The following is a 14,537-nucleotide window of genomic DNA, read 5'->3' on the forward strand; positions in this document are numbered from 1 at the left end:
TGTATCAATATATGGGCTCTGCTGTGTGACTAGTGACTTCTATAAGGCTCAACTTTTTAATACCACCATCTTGGGAGTTAGAATGCCATCCTAACAATTTCTAGGGGACACAAACATTCAAACCATAGGAACCAACAATGACTTTCCTTTTGTTAACTCTGATGACAATCATCACTTCTCATCTTGGTCTAGTGGCAGCACTTGCATCTTTTGGGTTCCCTGTCCATTTTGACCCCATTATTCTTGGGACATTCAGGAAAACATTTCACCACATTTCCACTGCTCTCTATGTTCAGTCTTTAGACTTCTTGGCCAGTTTCACCTCTTCTCTTATCTAGGAGGCATATGTTTTGATAACTTCACAATAAATCCATTTGAGAACTGTTTGCATAGAGGTATACCTGGACCCTCTTGCTTGATTTACCACTGTAGAAGACAGCACAAGGTGAGTTTTTGTTTATAGCTTCTATAGTGAAACTATGACTTGAGGTGTTGTGGGGTTTTATTTCTATCTTCAGTACCTCTGCGGCAAAACCTCACTTGTAGTTTCCAGGAGACGCATCATGGAAGAGCTCTGCAGAAAGTTGAGTAGTTCTGGAGAGGTTCTTGGCTATGCCACTTCTTTGATCTTTGCTTTCTTTTTGCTGTTGTTCAATAGCATGATAACTTCTGAGCTCCTGAACCCCGGTTTCTTCATCTTTACAAAAGCAGATGGGAATGTTGTTCTGAGGGATAAAACCATTTTATGCAAATCACAGAGCATTATTGTCTCTGGTAAGCAAATTGATGCTTAAAATCTTCATAGCTACTGTGCCTCTCTGGACCATTAACCCTCTTCAGACATAAGGTATTGTAAAATGAGTGGCAGAAGATAATAGTTAGGAGTGGTTTGGAAAGTAAAAATCTGAAACTTAGACTGGATTTCAAGAAAGAAAAAAAAAAGCCTGTGGGTTTCACAATATTGTCCCCAAGACACTTTTCCTTATATTGTAACTTTTGAATAAAAGAGTTTACTTAAGAAAATCCTTATGGGGACAAAACATAAATGATTTTACATTATTCCAAGAAAAAGTTAGAGAACCTAATAGGTCTTATTTGTTGGCAATTTTCATGTTTTTATTATAATTGAAATGTGCAAAATGTAACCTTATACTTGAGGAAACATTGAGTCAAATTGTATTATTGACACATCCATGTAGCCTCTATTAACTTGAATAAAAGCATATTCACTCACGAGAAATTAACCCTCTATATGCTTATACAGAATCACCTTTCTACTATTTTCTAAATGCTCTTGCAATTAATTCTCTTCTGGGGAGTTAATGAGCTTACTTTAAATGCTCTCATGCATAAAAGTAAAATAGACCTACACATAACTCTGTACTAAAATATTCCCTCATATCTAATATACATATCTATACATAAATATTAAAAATGAAATATATCATTGAAGTGTGTGATCAATATTTGCCTTATAGATAGCTTAATTTAGCTGATACAAATTTCATTCAAAGAATAGGAAGTAATAGTATGTAGACAGAAACCCATTTTATATGAAGAAATTTTCCAGAATACCAAATTTTAAAAATGTTCAGTTGGAAAGGTCAATAACTTCTGTGTTTATGCACAGAAAACACCAGCAGTGTTACTTTATAACGTCTCGTTGGCGAATTTATTGGAGCATCTTATGGCTGGCATAATGAGATAATTTTACTTTCAAAGTAGAGGTTAGTAAGCTAATTAACTGACTTACTTCCTAAAGAAGGATTTTGTGTGGCACTAAAAAAAAAAAAAAGATATAAATTTGGTGGGAGGTAGGAGGTGGGAGGGATTTGAAACTGGGTAAATTTCTGGATTAGTTCTTCTGTCTTTATACATCTAACATGTAGTTGAATAAATACATAAATTATTGAACAAATACCTGATACATAATACCTGGCCAGATTCATATGGTCACAAATTTAAGTTCAAAAGGCATGCACTCTTCATTTCTCTAGGGAAGATGGGGAATTTGGCAATAAAAACCTCAGTTTTTTCCCCCAGAGGATAATGAACGTGGGATCTTGAAAAACAGGCTCTAGGTTTTTATGCCTCATGGTCATAAAGTGATATATTGTATTCTTTTCTCCTCAAGGGCCAGGCAGTGATCAGGATTGAATTAAATGGAGACAATTTTATGAAAATCAGACCCACATGAATTCAACAGAATTAAAGGTACGCATATGTGGGCCTTGAATTCCATCGCTATTTGGATGATAACTGTATGAGATGTTCAAATATTACCTGTAGGAATATTCAGTGGAATGGAAAAAAAATTAAATAGTGGCTTTCATTTTTTAGATTTCTCTGCAAAGTCAACTCCAAGGCAATAGTCTCCCACATCACTCCCTGACTTTCCACCTCTGGGGTCTTCTTAAAACCGCCCCTGGAGATGAGTGGTGTTCCCTTCCCAGGACTGAGGGTGACGCTCCAGTCCCTCTAATTTCAACCAACATGTCAGCGACCACTTGAGTAGCTTTTTCTCCTGTCCACAGATTCCCATCTCATACTTGTAAGAAGACAAGGCTGAACCTCCAGCCTTTCCCTTACTTGAGCCACCCATCTTGCTATCTCTGTGTTGCTCCTGCCATTGCCCAAGCAACTCCTGGGGAATGGGCCTCTCGGGAGATCACCAGGTCTCATGGTTGAAGCAGTGCAGATCCTGCCAGCTCTTTATACATGTCTTTTATCCCTTTTTTTTCTTTCTCACTTTCCTATCTCCATCCTTTCTAAAACCAGCAACTTCCTTTTGAAAGTTTTCTATTCCAAGACTTCTTAAACACATTTGGCTCAAAGTTGAACCATAAATAAAGACTAACCCACTTTTGCACTGGGAAGTAATGTTTTAGTTTCTAGTTATCTCCACCTAGGAGTCCAGCATGTACTATATATCCTACCCACTGCTCTTACTTACACCCCTTTCAAGAACCCTCAAAGCATATCTCATTGTGCATTTGAGCTTGTTACAAATATGTCACGGGAAAACTCACATAGCAGGTAAAGTTTATTTGAGGATGGTCACAGGGTTCTAAATCAGTATCACATCTAAAACTTTACAGAGTTGTTTAGTTGTTTGTTTGTATATTTCTTCTCCTTTTCCCTACTCTGCTAACTCGAAGATAAACATAGTATTTAGGGCTAAAAAATATTTTAATTTAAAAGAAAGAAGGCAGTGCTTAAATCCTTGGATTCTCAGAAACAGCAGAAATAATGAATCCATTGCCATTTATAAAGACAACCAGACTTCTTGGTAATGAGAGACCATGGGGTCAATGGATTTCTCAGAGAAAACGGGACTGGAATTGATCATTAAAGGAGACTTGGTATTTGAACAAAGTGGTTAGTATCTTTGCCAACCCCAACAGAAAATCTTTGACCACAATGAAATTATTTAATCCCTGCAAACTTTTTTATTTCCTCTTCTGCATTCCCTCCTTTGCTGGTTGCTAATTATGCCTAGCACCATGCGTAGCATCCGTAGGTTTTCAATAGATACTTGTTGAATACACTTAGGCTGTTCTAATATATAATGCCGTTTTATTGCAAACTCTTACACATGGGTTTCTGTCTTATTGCATAAAGCTATTTCACAGAATATCAGTGCTTGAAGAAACGTTTGGGGTCATCTATATCCTTCCTTTTTAAGGGGGGAAACCCAGGACTAGACTGAAGGTATCAGTGTCTTAAAACTATGTATATTTTTGCTAAAAAAGAGACATGTTAGTCAACAAGTTCTAATGATAAGCAGAAGTCAGTTTCACAGAGGTCATTTAGTTTCAAGTCAAAGAAATACCCTTGAAGGTTACTGAAGAAGAAGAAGAAGAAGAAGAAGAAGAAGAAGAAGAAGAAGAAGAAGAAGAAGAAGAGGAGGAGGAGGAGGAGGAGGAGGAGGAGGAGGAGGAGGAGGAGGAGGAAAAAACAACAACAAAAACAACAACAACAAAAACAAAGGCACAGGTATGCCAGGGTTTAGGAGGCAGACAAAAAAGAAAGCAAACAACAAAAGTGACACTGCATATCCAGTTACTCTCATGCTAATAAAATAGTGATTTTCTCCATCTTACCTTTTAGATTCTACCCTTCAAATAAGTTTTTCATTTAAGAGCTGCTTATAAACCACAACTGCATGCATGCTAATTGGATTAGCAGCCTGTTACTGTTAGCAATGTGCAGAGGGAGTATTTTTATGATTGTATTGTTTCTGTTTTGTTTTGCTTTGTTTCATGTAGCCGTAAACACTGTTCTCTTACATAGCAAGGGTCACCTGTAGGGTTTTTATGAAGGAAGAAATTAAAGCAGAACTTAAACTAGTCCCAACTCATTCTAATTCAAGGAGCACTGAGATGACAAATTATCTTCTGCTGAAAATCGGATGCTTCCATTATTCAGTCATCTATTGAAACCTTTCAATCAAATCTTATGGCATGCCTGGCCCTCTCCTTGGCTGTGAGAATACAATGGGGGAGGAAACGCATATAATACCTGCTCACAGGGAGCAGGTTAAAGAAAGAGAGCATTCATGAAATGTTCATGTGAAAGGATTAATAAAAATAAATGTATAAACAAATGTACATACTGAGATCATTTGCTAGGAATGACAGCATCGGTGACACTATGAATGCAAAAGGCCAAAGTTAGAATGAGAAAGGGAGAGAGTAAAAGAGAAGAAGGGAAGGAGAAATGAAGCACGGGAGAGAGGGAGGGAGGCAGGCAGGCATGCAGACAATCTTACCTTACTTTTGTCTTTTCGTTGGTACATCTGAGATGGTTCCTTGAAATGTGACATTAGAGCCAAAACCTAAATAATGAGTATCAATTAATTTGGGGGAAAATCATATGTATTTAGGCTCTGGGTATTGTGTGTGTATGTTTAGTTTATAATAACATAGAATGTAGATATTTTTGTTCTGTTTTGCATTCAGAACAAAATTGATTTTTTTAAATAAGAACATCTAAATTCAGGTTTAACTTGCATACTGACTTAATGGAATTGCTTTGAGATCAATACCCTTTCAACTCTAGGTGTGCTTAGTAAGAGGCACTCAAGGTTGCTAATCTACTTCAACAAGATACAGTAGTATCAGAATCTGATGATGCAGAGGCAAAGCATTAAAAATGCAAGATAGAAACAGAATAAGAAGTGCATTACCTCTCATGATACCATTCTGCCTTCTGTGGAGATAATACAAGATCGGAAAGTCATATAGTACTAATAAAAAAGATACTTCTAAAAACCACAAGCATCTTGAATGCCCGTATTTATGTATGTTTTCCCTCACATTTCAAAAGCATTTGGAAATTCTCTAATCCTTCATTAAAAGATCAAAATGAATTTTTGCAGAGTTAAGAGAAGAATTCATTTACAAGCAACTTTGTTATCAGTCTTGGAGAAAGTCTTACTTGAAATCAATACATAAATTACTTATTGGGCTGACAAAGGAGGGCCTCATTAAAAAAGGAGCATTAGTGACCCAGCTTATTAGTGTGGATGGCCAGGTGGAGGGCATGCCTATTATGGACCAAGAGGTGGCCAGAAAGGGTCTTGGGAGGTCTGTTGAGATCAGTAGTGTTAACCATAAATATCTTCATTCATGCATATTTAAGATAAACATCCATATGAGAATAGCATGTTTCATAAAAATGCCTGAATGTTAAATTCTAAGAAATTTGTAGTCTAGTTGAAGACAAAGAGACTGATTCTAAGTGGAAGCTATTGCTGTATATTTGTGTTTGAAGGGAACATTTATATCTTGGAATGCTTGTCCCCAAAATAGAGCCAATCACATGAATGCCATCGGAATAAGACACTTATATTTGGTAAGCATAAATTCACACTGAAATGCCATTTCCCTAATAACCATTTTAGTTGTTATTCTTGTTTGCCCTGGAAATACTAATGCAATAATAATAAGAAAATGTTCTTATATTTTCCACTAAATTTAGAATTTTAGTAATCGAAACACAGATGCAGGGGCTTTGGCAGGAAATTAATTTGGTGTTAAGTGCCTTGCTAGTGTTAGATATGCATAGTTACTCAGCATGGATGTATTGTTTGTACCAATGCTGATGTGCACATGATGCCACACACCTGCCCATCCACCCACACAAATAAAACTGAAAATTCAAAGAAACATGGGCTGACAAAACTGAAAGTATATAACATATTAATGCAGAATTATGATTTGTTATCTATAAGTATGTTCTTTAGGATTTTACATAAATGGTTTTTCAAGAATTCTGTTAAATTTTGTCTTTGTAGCAAACATCAGCTGAATATACCACATAATATTCAATAACTGAAATTCCTTTAATGCTGAAAATCTTACTTTTTCCTATGGGTGACAGAAGTGAGGAAACATGGATTGAAATCTCAGATTTTTTCCTGCCTTTACAGAATAAAATTTTGCTTGTTACCATAATGAACTAAGTTACTTACTTGCTCCCATCAAAAAATGATTAGAGACTATTGTAATCTAGGCAGTATACCTAGATTACAGGTATAATGTGTCAGGAAGTCAAAGAAATGGCTAATGAGAGGGGTTTCCTTCCTTGGAGAGTCTATAATCTAGTGATAAGCAGGTGTTGATGAATAAATTCAGTGATATAATTACTTTTGAGGAAAATGATCCAGTTTTGAGAGGAGTCATTGATCAGTAGTGTTAACCATTGGAGGTGAGAATTTCAGAGAAGATTCACCTGAAGAGGTAACCTTGGCACTGTAATCTGAGGAATGTTTAGGGGCTGGCTAGAAAGCTGTGTTGGGCTAAGGGCACTCCTGGTATTTGAAAAGACCTGCACAGTGACCTCAAATGACAAAAGGCTTAGCAAATTTGAGGATAGAAAAGTAGTCCTCAAGGTGACTATTAGAGACTTCTAGGGGAAAAGATGAAGGATAAGCCTATAGAGTCAGAGCACTCCCCAGAAGTCATGCATTTTGATCTTTAGCCTAAAAAAATTAAAAATATTTAAGAGTTATAGTTAGAAATGTTGTAGACAGATTTTCATTTTTAATCAATTGTTCTATCTGTTTTGTGGAAAACATATCACATGAATGATTTAGGAAGTGACAATATTGTGTGCTAATCCAGACCAGATACAATAATTCTTGGTTAGTAGGAAGTAGAGAGAAGAGAAGGAGAATTTTGTTATACTTTTGAAGGAAAAGTCATGGGAATTATTGACAGATTAGGCAAAGAAAGATGATAAGATGATCCCTAGTTTTCTAAGTTAGCTCACATCACAAGAGAATATACATTAGTTCATGGTTTTTATAATCACTAATGGGTGATGTCAATCTGGAAGATGGATAATGCTCATAGATGTTAGAGAAGAAATTGTGTATAAAATATAAAAAGTCAATCATTAAGGATCAATTAAAGCCATGGACATCAATGAATGGAAAAAAATGTACAGAATATGCCTTAATTAGCATATGTTCTATAGCATTTAGAAACAACTCCTAAATTGCATTGGCTTAACAAAATTTTTACTTTCCTATTTTTGTTTTTCTTATTTACTTGAATGTATGTATATATGTGTGGGTGTTTTACTTTGAATAATGTTACAAATTACAGATGATTGAGAAATTTCACTCCACTTAGTCTCTCAGAGAACCAGGTGGATAGAAGCCCCATCTTGTAGTTTAGGGTAACTCACATTGGGGCAATTGTCCCCCAGAGAATGGTTGGCAATGTTAGAATATATTTCCTTATTGTCACAACTGGAGAAAATGTTAGAGGGTTATAGAGGGTACTGGTCAGAGATGCTCCTGAACATCCTACAATAGGCAAAACCATCCTGCTCCACCCCCAATCAGATTTTCCTAGCTCACAATATCAATAGCATGAAGGCTGAGAAGACCTGTGGTATCTGTACCAAGAGCACACACTTTGATGGCACCATGGGGAAGAAAACTGCTGGGTTCTTTTTTTTTTTTTTTTTTGGTACTGGTAGCTATACCCAGATTAACCACTGAGCAACATCCCTAGATCTTATTTATATTTTATGCAAAGACAAGGTCTCCCTGTGTTGTATAGATCCTCACTAAGTTAACTGAGCTGGCTTTGAACTTGCAATTCTCCTGCTTCAGCCTCCTGAGCCACTAGGATTATAGGTGTTTGCCACCTTGCCTCAGTGCTTCGTTTTGGAAACAAAATAAATCACTCTGTCTGCCACTGTCAGAGTCATGTGCCTCTGCTTAAATGCAAGAATTTTGGAAAATATGGTGAAGTAGATGACATGTTTTATAAGGCATACGAGGATTTCCATGATCTAAAAACAGGATCATACTGTAAATATATAGTGCCATTAGAAGCCCGTCTCTTTAATTTATGGTATGAAAGAATCAGAGCAGTGGACGTGAGCAAGGTTGACATCTGATCCAAATGCTGTGAGAATAAATGTGAGTCTGCCAATGATTTCAGACAATCCTGCTCTCACATTGAGGTATTCACTGAAACCTAGTGAAAGGCAATATATTAACTTTCCCATGTAATTTTCTCAGATATGTGTGAAAGTGGAATTCATTATACTTGAGAATTGAATATTAAGGATAATTAAAGAATTTGGCAACTCTTTTATTCTTAGCATTAGCTGGGAAAATTCCAGTGTTCACCAAATGTAGCAAGTTTTCTAGTTTCCAAGTCATTTTTTTTTCAAGTGGAAAAAGTGACTGAAAAACTATCTGCATTTTTTTTTTATTCCAGAATATTCTGAACATCTAATGTAAGGACATAAAATAATTTTGGAACAAATCAAAATGTTATGAATTTATCATCTAGTTATTTCCTTTTTCTAGCAGACATTTATTTCTTTGAAATGAAGATCTTACAGACAGTAGTGAGTAGAGCACAGTTATGCACGCCTGTAATCCCAGCTACTTTGAAGACCAAGGCAGGAAGATCACAAGTTCAAGACCAGTCTCTTCAGCTTAGTAAGACCTTGTCCCAAATTAAAGTAAAAAAAAGTGCTGAGGATATCGCACAGTGATAGAGTGACTTTGGGCTCAACCCCAAATTTTGAAAACAAAGAATAAAATTATAGCAAAAGATGTTTTGTTAAAGCAGTGAAATGCAATTATCAAGGGAATAAATTGTAAAGTACTTACCTAGAGGTCCATCTCTGTTGTCTGTTAGGGGCACATACCTTGGCTTTGTATTCTTTAACTTTAAAATGACTGTCTACTTCAAAGGAGAAGATTGAGGATGATTTTTTTCCCCACAGCAAAGATCTTGACACCTTTCTCATATGAAATAAGCAATGTAAGATTATTATTGTTATTTTTATTTTATTATTAATTTCAGATTTGAACTAATCTTTCATTCTATGAGCAATGAGGCAAAGCACAAAAAATGGCTTCATTTCATCCTTGGATAGGATGTTAAGACACTTGTGATCAAAGGTCAGAGGTTAGCATCCTGTTTTAATTTATATCTTTGGTTATTTTATGAAGGTCATATGTCAATCAATGTCCAGAGAGGAAACAGAAACCACGTTAGTAATATAAATGATGTGATGATGTGATGAATTTACTATATGGCTTATTATTATAAGAGGGTAAAGAAGAAACTAAGAAGATCAAAAATTGCAAATGCAGGAAACAGAAAATATGTGTAAGCTATGAAACAAAAAAAAGAACTGAGAATTTTGAAGACTAAAGGCATGGGTCAGAGCTGGTTTATAGGAACTATTCACCAACAGGCAGAGGACTTTCTGCCAGAGCTGCTAATCTTTTGCTTGTCAATTTACTGGCTTCCATATGGGTACCAGGGAATAAAGACCAATCCTCCTATCCTTGTCTGTCCCTCTAATGCTGTCTGTCACCAAAGACTAACAGAGTTAAATAGGAAAGGAGAAATGTTTATAGGACCCAGCTCCAATATTATTAGCAGGAAAGTGAAATGTTGTGTGATTGATAACTACACAGCTAGTCCTGTGCTGGAGCTGATGATAACAGCTTGCAGGAGATGAATGTGGACACCACTTACCCTTCCTACATTCAGTAACATCATGTAGATTGCTTGAAATTGGCCATAGGCAAAGTATCTAAGCAAGAGAAATCAGCAAGCATTATCATTTCATGCTTGTTGTTGTTGTTATTGTTAGTGCTGGAGAGAAAGATTCTTTTTATTTCTAAATCAGAACCCTTTACTTCTAAAATTGGTATGGAAATAGCATTCATTTCTCAGGAAGTTTGTGAGAATTAAATGAAATAATAAATACAGAGAGTATAACATAACCCTTGGTGCACAGCAAGAACTCAATGAATATTTCTGTAGATTGCTTAGTATAATGATGAGGTTGGAATCAAGAATCAACTAATATGCTCCCTGCAGAATGATTCTTTTTGAAATATAACTGATACACACTCTGCCAATTGGATCTTCCAGATTATTTTTAAGAAATATCAGATCTTTGAAATGGTATATGTGCAATTGGTGTTAGAATACAATACTGATAATATAACTACATTTGTACAGGAAGTCATCTGCCTGATATACCTTAGAAATGATTAGTTCTTCAATGTCTTTGAACAATCTATTGGACTGTTCCCATTTTGCTATAATTTTATGCTACCATCCAGAAATTGTTTTAATCTGACCTGAGAATTACCAGTAAATTATAACACCAAATTTGAAAACAAGAGGATCAACTTCCCAAAAAAACTGGTTGGACTTTGATTGGCATTCTATTTCTTAAAACAAAAAGTGGCTCCCTTCTCTGTGGCCAGCGTGTGAAATGTTACAGAGGATGTATGCTACAGCTAAGGCACACAGAATACATTTCTTTCAGTGAATAGGCAGTTGTCATGATATTTCTATTTATAAACCTGTCTGTGCCTCCTGACAGCTTTGGAAGAAAACAAATCCAGGTCTCAAAAAAACATGACAAAATAGTTGCTAAAGCAATTTCCTAGATGTTTCTGATCAAAGTAGGTTAGGAACTCACAGGAACCTATGGAGACCTGATTTTAAAATGCCATTGAGACTGACACAGACATCAAAGTCATTTGAAAAACAATCGAATAATTTATACTGAGTAAGTGTCTGATGGAAAGTACATTATTTGCTATTTTACAAATATTACTCTCACTATGTGGGGAGTAAATGAACTTTAATTCTGTGAGAAAAAAAGGTCCCATTTTCTCCACTGTATTGTTTTTCTAAATCTCAGTTGCTTCCAAAAGCAGGCTTTATCACTGGGGCAGAAAAATAATAAGAACAAAAGAATTGTTGAAAATGCTGAATGACAAAGTTAGAAATACATTTATTAAATTGGATTACCATTTAGTCATTTATATATGATGTTGTAAAATTAAACAATTATGATAAAAGGCCAAATAAGAGGGACTGAAAAACTGTGTTTGCAAGGTTGTTTTTTTTTTTAACTTTTCAAAGAAAGCACACAGAAGGTAGACATGATAAGTATATCAAGAACATTGCTACATTGTGGATAAGGTTGTAGTTCAGAACTAGAACACACACCTTGCATGAATTGAACCCTTGCATGGGTTCAATCCATAACATGTGTGAATTCATGCATGTGTGCATATATACAGGATGTTAATATGACACAGAATCCTAAGCATTGAACTTTGGGGAAATTAAGGGACTTTTATTTCTCTCAAAACTTAGTTTTGTAGCAGCACACACATGACCTTATAACACAAAAAGAAATTTTGGGTTTTCTTATTCAAAAAGTATCATAAGCCAGGCATGGTGGTGGATGCCTCTAATCCCAGCATCTCAGGAGGCTGAGACAGGAGGATCAGAGTTCAAAGCCAGCCTCAGCAACATCAAGGCACTAAGCAACTTAGTGAGACCCTGTCTCTAAATAAATACAAAATAGAGCTGGGGATGTGTGTCAGTGTTCGAATGCACCTGAGTTCAACTCCCAGTTCCCCTGTCTCCGCCCCCCCACACACACACCAAATACTATGAACTTCAACACAGAGAAAGCAGAGGATTAAACCAGGCCCAGACTTCTGCATGACTGCACGGGTCATAAGCCCATGAATGAGGCCCTGCTTTCAATTTGTCATGTTTGTGTGCAACTGAGCCTTTATCTTTCCAGCTGTGGGACCTTTTTTGGCTAAAGTTTCATTGATTTTCAACCCTATCATTATAGCTCTCTAAGTTTGACCTCTGCTGTTCCTTTATTCACTTGCCGCCTTTCATTTGGAAAGTATTTTCATGTCTTTGGATTTTAGTAAACTTCTTTATGAGGATCCTATTCTGCTACAATAGGATATAGGTCTCCGTTTTATTTTGTTTTGTTTCTGATGAAGAAAATGGGGACTGGCACATACATATTCATTGTTTGCCTCCAATACACCAAGAACTGAAACCTGTACATCAGGTGGAGAATGATGAATAAATTATGGCCTCTGCCTCAAAAAGTCTACAAACCAGGAGGAGACAGAAATCCAAACAAATCACCGTAAAAACAAAGCACCAGGAGGTCTAGAGGCAAGTGAGGGGTGCAAGAGAGGGATGCAGGAGAGAGGAAGGGACAGTACATTGTTATTGAGCTCTCATTCTTCACCAAAAGCATACATTGTCCATTAGAAATCCTGGATACATCTCCATTTGTAAGAGTTCTGCTTCTTGATTTCCAGAGCCATTTTGTTTTCCACAAGTACACAATTATGGCCCCAATTCCCATATCTGTTTCAAGACAAGAGTTCTCATAACCTGGGCAGTAGATGGTGGGCAGGGCCAGGCTGGAATGAGAATGTATCCTACCATGAAGCAGTACCATTGGATTTCATAGTTTATTGTGTGGTGATCTTTCAAAGAGATCCTGCAGATTACTGACAGTTCTTTAGGAATGGATGTTTTCTTCGTGTTAAACTCATAAGGCAATGGGAACAATAAAATCTCTCCTAACAGTAGAGAGAGATCACAGTTCAATACCAAATCTTTGGCAGAAATCAGGGAAAGGAACTACTCACCTTAAAAGAAATAAGATATTAACAGAACCCAGGAACAGAGAGGTGGCCTAAAGGGAATATCTTGAATTTTTTTGTAATAGTGATCAAACACCCCAAAATTATTCAAATGTGCTATAGTATGAGAGCATTTTGTTCGTTTCATATTGTTACTATGTTAAAAATGTAATGGAGTCCTAAATGCTTCCTTTGGGCCCAGGAAAGTAGGTTTTGATAATTTCACATTTTGTGTGTGGTGCTGGAGATGAATCCCAAGATACGGGATGTTCCTACCCAGCAAGTGCTCTACCACGGAGGTACACCCCCAACTCCATCATACTTGCAATTTTAGACAATTTTTCTTTAAACCATTAAAACATCTTGCTTTACATAAAGTCATCATGTTATTTGACATGTAAAATTTAACTATTATTTTTTATTCATCATGAAGTAATTATCAACATAAACTGATATTATTGTTTCATTTAAATGTTCTTTTCTACAAATTTTTTTCCATGAGTAATAAATAGTGCCACATATTTTAATTCTCTTATGTAACCAATTTGTATTTGTAATAGAAACTTTGGTGGTGTATTACATGAATGGACTCCAGTGAACCGTGTATTCTAGCATCTCTCCTTGTGTAGAGACCCTTACCTTTGTTTCTGGGTTAAAAACGATATCTGCCTTCCCTACCAGGATGAAGTAGGGATGAAGTGAAGGCTTCAGTCCCATGCCTGAGGCTTATCAAGACCTGGAAGCTTCCAATTTTGCCTCTTGGGGAAATCCACAATTCTAATTACCCTCGTACTACCCAGCTTCAAAAGCTCAAGCTCACCATCTAAAGGAGATCCAAGGGATCTAAAAAAACATAAAACCTAAGACATATACTTACGACAATAACAAATAATAAACATTACTTCATATTTAAAGTGAGTTTCAGGAGGAGGCACAACAAATTGCTTGGCATCTTCTAGACAGATTCTTGACATTCATGTGAACTTTCTTGTAACTTAAAGCTATCTAAATGAATCATCTTAAATAATAAGCTGCTAACATAGCTTGGAGTGTCCAACCATTTTGCAAAATAAGTTTGAATATTGATTCTGATTCATTTAGGATCAAGTTTCTTAATTTTATGATTGAATTATTGAAGCACTTTCTCTGTAGATTTTCAATTGCTGTCAACAAAACTAGAGCCTGCAGAGAACATTCTAGTATACATCACATGATTAAATTATATGCCTCAATTTTTCAAGTTTAAATATACATATATATTTTCCAAGGGGCTTGGGAATTTCTATTTTTTTCATATTTAGCTGCTCATCAATTCTCACTGAAATTTGATTTGCTACTTCATTTCTCCTTGAGCTTCCTAATGTACTCCTCATCTGCTCCATAGTGCACAAATTATAATTTCCTCCTGACTTCTGCTTTGTCCTTGACTTTACCCACCTTAAATCCATCCTTCTCATGAGTGAATAATGTTCCTTCTCAAGCGGAGATCTGACCACCCTACTCTCTAGTGCAATAAATTGCATAGAATCTATTCCTCAGTGGCTCATGTGCT

At 36.1% G+C, this 14,537-nt stretch overlaps 1 long non-coding RNA gene across 2 annotated transcripts in view; it reads right to left on the reverse strand.

Moving 5' to 3' along the window:
- Positions 1 to 316: 316 nt before the first annotated feature.
- LOC144373164 (uncharacterized) overlaps positions 317 to 14,537 on the reverse strand; it is a 35,977-nt gene continuing 21,756 nt past the window's right edge. Inside the window, exons 2-4 of one of the 2 annotated variants that reach the window (XR_013432912.1) lie at positions 9,146 to 9,276; positions 4,772 to 4,837; positions 317 to 725 (exon numbers count right to left, since the gene is read on the reverse strand). This is a non-coding gene — a long non-coding RNA (uncharacterized LOC144373164). Of the gene's footprint in view, positions 726 to 4,771; positions 4,838 to 9,145; positions 9,933 to 14,537 lie in introns of those variants that run through there. The other variant, XR_013432911.1, reaches the window with a different exon arrangement.

The sequence above is a fragment of the Ictidomys tridecemlineatus genome, unplaced genomic scaffold (assembly GCF_052094955.1).
Source record: "Ictidomys tridecemlineatus isolate mIctTri1 unplaced genomic scaffold, mIctTri1.hap1 Scaffold_277, whole genome shotgun sequence".
Taxonomy (NCBI): Eukaryota; Metazoa; Chordata; class Mammalia; order Rodentia; family Sciuridae; genus Ictidomys; species Ictidomys tridecemlineatus.